The sequence below is a fragment of the Tasmannia lanceolata genome, unplaced genomic scaffold, assembly GCF_043159265.1.
Source record: "Tasmannia lanceolata isolate RefF3 unplaced genomic scaffold, GAP_Taslan_0.1 ptg000048l, whole genome shotgun sequence".
NCBI classification, from domain to species: domain Eukaryota; kingdom Viridiplantae; phylum Streptophyta; class Magnoliopsida; order Canellales; family Winteraceae; genus Tasmannia; species Tasmannia lanceolata.
Window position 1 is genome coordinate 4,207,212 of NW_027518725.1, and position 7,453 is coordinate 4,214,664.

The window sequence follows — 7,453 nt, forward strand, 5'->3', positions numbered from 1 at the left end:
CCTCCAATCATTTGCATTGAGGTCGAGAATTTAGAGATGAACACACTGAATCCAATATTTCCACTTTGGCCTGATTGAACTAATTCAACTTATTAATTCAATCATAAGGCTGGAAACGATCATGGAGAAACGAGAATTTCACCCAGGATCAAGTTTTCGACTAGAGCATGATCATCACTAACATTCATTGAGATTCAATTTCGAGCCCAAATCTGATTATGAGGCTCAAAATTGCATTTAATTTTAAGTCCAATTTGGACTCAAAATTGATTCTCAAAATCCAAAACGAAGAGGGCTTTAATGGATCCTAGAAATAATTTGGACCCTCCCTTGGATTTATGTAGGTCCCGTCAATTGCACCAATGTGATGACTTTGAGGTCCACTGTGAGACCAGGGGAAAATTGAAAGTAGTACTCTTTCCTTTGAAGATGTGATAAAAAGGCACCACGGTAGAAGTTGAGGATTGAGTTTTATTGAGAGAAGATTGATAAAATGTTCGTTGAAAAAATTGGGACCTGTATTGGCCCTCCAAGTAAGGTTTGTCAATAGGCGGAGACAGCCTATTTGGATATCTAGCCCATAATAAGGTAGGCTTTCTAGAACCTTATCCTACGGGAGAAATTATCTGGAGTCGGACTTGTATTTTCTATGAAAACACGCAAGATTCGTAAACCCAACCCTATCCTAGATAGTTTCACGAGTCGGGTTGAGTTTTAAATATTTAGCTTACGATAGTCACTAAGTTCAAAGACCGTAGGACGGTAGAAGACAACAAATCTTCACACCAAAAATCTCTAAATTTAAGTAATCAATTGCATAAATTTAAGAAGAAAACTACTTTTTCAAATAAGAAACATGATCCCTCATTGACAATAATTATATTAATGTACGGGAAAATAATTTGTCATGTTATTCAATAGATATTTAAGAAATTCATGAAAGACTTTATGGAACCAAATTAATGCAGAACATACCTCCGGCGATGGCGATTAGATTTGAAGATCACGTATCCCTCAAGCTTTGACAAACCATGAACACGATCTCCACAGCGCTAACTAGAGAAGAGAGATCTTCTAATCTTGTGAAGACCTTAAGGCTCGATGATGGATCGCAGACACTCTTTTCCTCTCAGATTAGGGACCCTCTCTTTAGATAGACTCTAGCTATAACGTATGAGTGTGTTCCCATCAAACGAACACCCATATTTATAGATTTCGGCACACACACGAATTTGTGTCCTTCCACACTGCAAACACTTAGGTGTTCTAGAGTTTCAAAATACTAAGGATTTATCCATAAGACTCCCTTTGTAAATAGAACACAAAGTGGATAGGAAAATTAACGTTTTATCTTAAAGTGGGTCCCACCATTGTGGGCCACATTAAAACACCAACAATTCATAGTACACCTATAAGAGCCGGGTCATGTTTCAGGTTCCGACCCAAGATTGGGTTTGGTTTTTAACCTGAAACCCTTTTTTTGGTTGGCAAGACCCTACCAGTGTATTAAACAAAATAAGATTTACATCCGGGTATATGCTTACCCTTTTCTATTTGTTGATACAAGGGCATCATCGTGGGGGGATGAATATTCTCCCCTTTACAAGGGCATAATTTCTTCGCTCGCCTCTCTCCATGTATGCATAATTCGCTAAGTGCTGAACTCGAGTAAGTGCTCTTTTATCGCTGATATGACTGGTATCTTTTCCCAGGGGCAGAACCTGAAACCCAATCCAACCCAAGACCCACAATTTGTAAACCCCACGCTATTTTTGGGTCGGGTTGCGCGATGCGTGTTGGGTAAAATCCGATCCAAGCAGCAACCTTATTGTCTCTTCTCTCTTTATTTCAAACCTTTATCCCTAGCTGCTGAAAATGTCAAAAAAGAGAGCAAATAGCAAAACAAGGAATTGTGGGTATCATCTCCTAGCCTAAAAAGTGTGGTCGTGATCAGATTGTTTGGATATAAAATTTTAATTTACAACTGACTAAACTCCATGCTTTCAGGACTCATGAAACCACTAAAACAATAATAATAAAACATACAGCGCAGTGATAAATCGACCCCCAAATATCTTAAATCGACCCCTATGTGTCTTTCTCTCTCCTCTGGGCTAGAGAGAGAAAGAGGAGAGAGATAGACACATAGGGGGTCAATTTAAGGTATATGGGGGTCCATTTATCACTCCCTAAAATATATATATTAGTAATTAATGATTAAAGGCAATTGATCTTTTAATTTACATCTAGCACTCTCCAGAGCCCGCAATGGCGGGAGCCTCGACCGCCTCTTTTTTTAATTAGTAATGATTAAAGGCAATTGATCTTCTAATTTTTTTTTTCATTTTTTTATATTAGTTATTTTTATGAAAACGACTATAAAATTCTCCTTGTTTTGGAAAACCAAGTAAGATGAAATTTCAATGCAAAATCAAGGTAAGTCTTGTGAATTAACCAACAAGAAACCGTCTCCTTTTTTTTAGCTTTTGTTGTATATAAAAGAACCCATGAAGCAACGACTTCTCCCAAGGAAAGAAAATCATTGAATACTTTCACCACCTAATGAATTTCTCATGTAATTTCTACGACCCTGCCTTTGCGTCAAAACATGTGCTGGCTTTTTAGAGTTTTCTCATTCGAAAGCTTATGTTATATTATAATCCTAGCAATGGTACTCTTCATTAACTATTAGTAAGTGACCATTTAAAGGAATCCTATACGATGGAATCTGCAAGAGAAGAAGGTGATGACCCGGAAGAATGCTGCCCTGGGTGAACCTCAAAATATTATAGATAAAGTGAAAAAACCAAGACGAGGACTAGTCGCCTTGACCCTAAGAAGAAAAAACCAAGATGAGAACCAGTCGCCATGACCCTAAGAAGGAAAAACATGAACCTTGAGGAGCCCCCCCGCCTACCCTTACTCCCCAAGCCTTGGGAAAAGATTAACCTTAGATTGAAAAGTGCCTGAACAAATGGGGATGGACGAACGTCAAGAAGAAAGGTATACTGAAGACTTCCCCGTCTTGATTACGGGTTTCAAAAAAAAGAGAAGAAGAAGAAGAACAAGGTGATGTAGTGTAAAGGGAGGGCTCCATGGTAACCTCTATGGGGATATTTCTAATACAGAAGTTATATTCTTGACCTTTGATCAGTTAAATAAGGGAAGGCCCTTAAATCCACATCCATTTCCAGTTCCGTTATGGGGTTACTCTTCCCATATGAGGCCAACGTGGTCATTGCCATTACACCATTAAAGTTGTCATTATGATCAGTTATAATGTCATTTCCTAGATATAAGTGTCAGTAAGACCTCTAGGTAGGGCTGCAACTCGAGCCGGGTTTTACCCGACCCGCATCGACCCGACCCGAAAATAGCCTGGGTTGGGTTCAGGTTTCATGGGTTTCGGGTCGAGCCGGGTTGAGCATTCAAAAGCCCGCATGAATCTCGGGTCGAGCCGGGTTTGAAGGGGCCCGACCCGAGTTACATAAGTTATAGTATGTACATTTTTTTTCTATTGTTAGTTAAAAGTTAAAAGTGAGAACTCACGCACCCACTGTTATTGTATGTGAGTGTAATTTCTGCTTCTATGAGTTGAGTTGATTCAAGTGTTTGATTCAGCATTGTTTGATTGTAATTACAACATTGTTTGATTACAACATTGTTTGATTCAAGTGTAATGTGAGTGTAATTACATCATTGTTTGATTCAAGTGTAATGTGAGTGTAATTTCTGCTTCTATGAGTTGAGTTGCCTTGCCAAACAAGAATTTTCCTTAAAAAATTGAGTCAACATGAAAAAACCCGACCCGACCCGAACCGACCCAAGATTTATCATGGGTAGGGCCGGGTTTGGGAATCGTGGGTTTTCCGAAAAAAAACCCGACCCGACCCGACCCGAGATATTTCTCGGGTAGGGTTGGGTTCTCCAAAACCCGACCCGCCCGACTCGAGTTGCAGCCCTACCTCTAGGTTTGATTTGAATGATACCGTGTTTGTGAAGAAGAAGAAGAAAAAAGAAAAACATGAGGCTATTTCGTCAGTACCTTATGTAAATTTGCAAATTAACTAACAACGGGTTTTGGGCCGGTTTATTTTTGGGAAATTCTGTTTGTTGGAAGTTTGTTGAAAGGAAAGTAATATAATTTTGTTATTTTTGTTGTATTTCTTCTTCTTCCCTGTTTCTTCTTTCTTGTTTTTGTTCTCTGGGTTGCCCCTTCTCGGGTGCTCCCTCATCATTTAATACAAATCAATACAAATCGCTATTTCAAAAAAAAAGTAATAGAAATTGTAGCAGAAGAAATATCTAGAAATAGAGGTAGAGGATGAAGTCAGTTGAAGTTTCTAGAATCCTTCAAGTTCTAGGCTTCTCCTAGTGTCGATGAAACATGTCTATAAATTTGTTGTTGTATCAATCATTTTACACATCTAGTAAAAAAGATCCTAAGCAAGGTTCAATATCCAAACTCTCCTCTTTTTCGTCTTCCACGTATCACCCGTAGGCCAACCCTAGAAAGAGGGGCCACACGTGAGGGGGAGTGTTAAAGTATAAAAGATTAAATAACGTCATCTCCATCAGCTTAAGCTTTTGGAGGAACTGGTTGTTTCAGACCATTAATGGGTTATGAAGCTCTTAAAAATGGTTTAAAATGGAATACGGATTCGAGCCTAGTGAAAGCCGCGGTTATTGAGCTCTGCTAATGCAGGCGACTTGGGAGCACAGCAAGAACTTAATTAGTTAGAGTGCCCGAAGTTTGGACTCCAAAGAACCCTCCGATGCTCACATGCGGGCACCAAACAGCTCGGATCCAGTGCACAAAGTAAGAGATGGAGAGATGATGATCTGGTCGTCAAGGATCTCGGATCATCTCGACGCCATGTGTCGGCGGCACCGTATTGGAGGTCGGATTTTCACCCTAACTGTAATTGCTATTTAGGAAAAGTAAATATTTGAATCTAACTGCTATCATTCCTATTTTAGGATCCTGCAAAACCGGAGCCTACATACCAAAATGAATAAAAAAATGATAGAATTTGTATGACGATACAATGAAGCATTTGCATGATATATAATAAGAAGAAAGAGGTGGACAAGTGGATAGATCTATTGAAAACAAAACACAAAGAGATGAAATTATTATTAGTTATAAGGCATCATAAGGTGCTCTTTCTCATTCTTTAAAGCATTACTATATCTGGATGAAAGAGAGGGAGAGGTTTTAAAATCAAAGGCGGCTGTAGTTGCTTTGGACCATGGTTTGGACCTTTTGCGACTTATCAAGAGGGAGAGTGGTAGTAGCAGGTTCAAAAGTTTTAGCCCAGGCCCTAAGTTCGAATTTTTTTACTTTGTTCGTTGTCTTTGGGAGCTCGTCTACAAACACCACCTTTTTTGGAACCATGAAATGAGGCAAGTTGTCTCGGCAGTAGGAAATTATGTCTGCTTCCTTCACTATGGTGGTACCACTTTCAGTCTCTTTGGTGGACTCCTTGAGGACCACGAAGGCACATGGTGACTCGCCCCAATGCGGGTGAGGCATTGCCACCACGGCGGCCTCCGTTACCATCGGATGCCCATAAAGTATGGTCTCCACTTCTAGGCTACTAATGTTCTCGCCGCCCGATATGATCACATCCTTGATTCGGTCCTTGATCTCAATGTATCCGTCGAGGTGGATCACCCCTGCATCACCCGTGTGGAACCAACCACCTTTGAAGGCATCCGACGTGGTTTTAGGGTCCTTATAGTACCCCTTCATGATACTGCTACCACGTAGGACAATCTCGCCAAGGGACTGCCCGTCATGTGGGACGCTCACTAGAGTCTCCGGGTCCTTCACATCGGCCTCGGCGAGCGTTAGTACGCTTATGCCCTGCCGCGCCTTGAGCTTGGCTTGCTCGCTGCGCGGAAGTCTGTCCCACTGGTTCTGCCACTCACAGACCAAAGCCGGGCCTGTTGCCTCTGTGAGACCGTACGCATGTGTCACATGGAACCCAAGGCACTCTATCTTCTCGAGGAGCGGTGCTGGGGGAGGGGCGCCACCGGTGAGGATCTGGACTGGTGAGAGGAGCGGACGCTGCTCTCCCAAGCTAGCATTGAGGAGGACGTTGAACACGATGGGGGCGCAGCACATGTGGGTGACACGATGCTCAGCAATGGCATTGTACATCTCTGAGGCAATCGTGTTGCGGATGCACACGTTGGTGCCTCCACGGGCGGCCACGCCCCAGGTGAATGTCCACCCATTGCAGTGGAACATAGGTAGGGACCAAAGGTAGACTGGCTCGGTCCCTACCTCCCATTGCAAGAGCAGACTGAGAGTGCTTAGGTAAGCACCCCGGTGGCTGTAAACGACTCCCTTGGGATCGGATGTGGTCCCCGAGGTATAATTAAGTGCGATCGGGTCCCATTCATCATCAACCATCCTAGGCTTGTACCTTGGATCAGCTTCTCGGATCAGCTGCTCATACTCCAGATGGCCTAGTCGGATGCCTGTCGGTGTATCAACATCGTCAATCACAACAACCAACGGCAAGAAAGACGAGGGATCTCCCTCGTCTTGTGGGCCCTTACGCTTGATAAGGCACTTGAGCGCGTCTCGTGCTAGTGGCACATATTCGTAGTCCACAAAGAACACCTTTGCTTGGGAGTGTCCTAGTATGGTGGCCACATTGTTGGCATCAAGGCGGGTGTTTATGGCGTTAAGCACCGCGCCAGCCATTGGCACGGCAAAATGCATCTCGTAGAGTGCCGGAACGTTCGGAGCGAGCACTGACACAACGTCCTTCTTGGCAACGTTGAGAAACCGGAGAGCAAATGCGAGGCGGCGGCAACGCTCAGATGTTTGGCTCCACGTAAAGCTGGTCTTGCGGTAAATGACTGAGGTGAGCTCCGAGTAGACTGCGTCCGCCCTCTCGATAAAAGTGATAGGAGAGAGGGGGACGTAATTGGCCTCACACTTAGGTAGCTGATCCATTAATGGCTGCTAGGCTTTTTGTTTTCAGGGAAGAGAAGATGAAAAAGAGAATGAGATATATGAGAGAGATAGTGATGGTTTGGATTGATAGAAGTGAGGAGAAAGAAAGGGGTTAATATATAGGGCAAAATGAGGGGAGGTGAAACCCCTTAGATATGTAAATTAAGGTGGGCAGTTGAGAGACTTGTATAGAAATTGATATGGAAAGGACAGTGATATTAGAGGAGACTTTGAACGAGGACTATTGACTCAACTTTCATGGGATTCACACTGATGGGGAGTCGCTTGACCGAAAGTAGGCCTCACTGCCAACCTCGTTGGTAGACCTGGCAAACGGGTGGGCCAGGCCGGGTCACCCCGCGGGTGATGCGGGTGCAGGTCACATGGGTCGGGTCAGGAAATGACCCGCATTTTTGCGGGTCAGAATTTACGTGACCCGCGCAGCCCACGGGTGGGCCGGGTCAACCCGCGGGTCACCCA

General features: G+C 43.3%; 1 pseudogene; it reads right to left on the reverse strand.

The window, feature by feature from the left end:
* Nucleotides 1–5,166: 5,166 nt before the first annotated feature.
* Nucleotides 5,167–6,973, reverse strand: LOC143864409 (trans-cinnamate:CoA ligase, peroxisomal pseudogene; annotated as a pseudogene).
* Nucleotides 6,974–7,453: the final 480 nt, after the last annotated feature.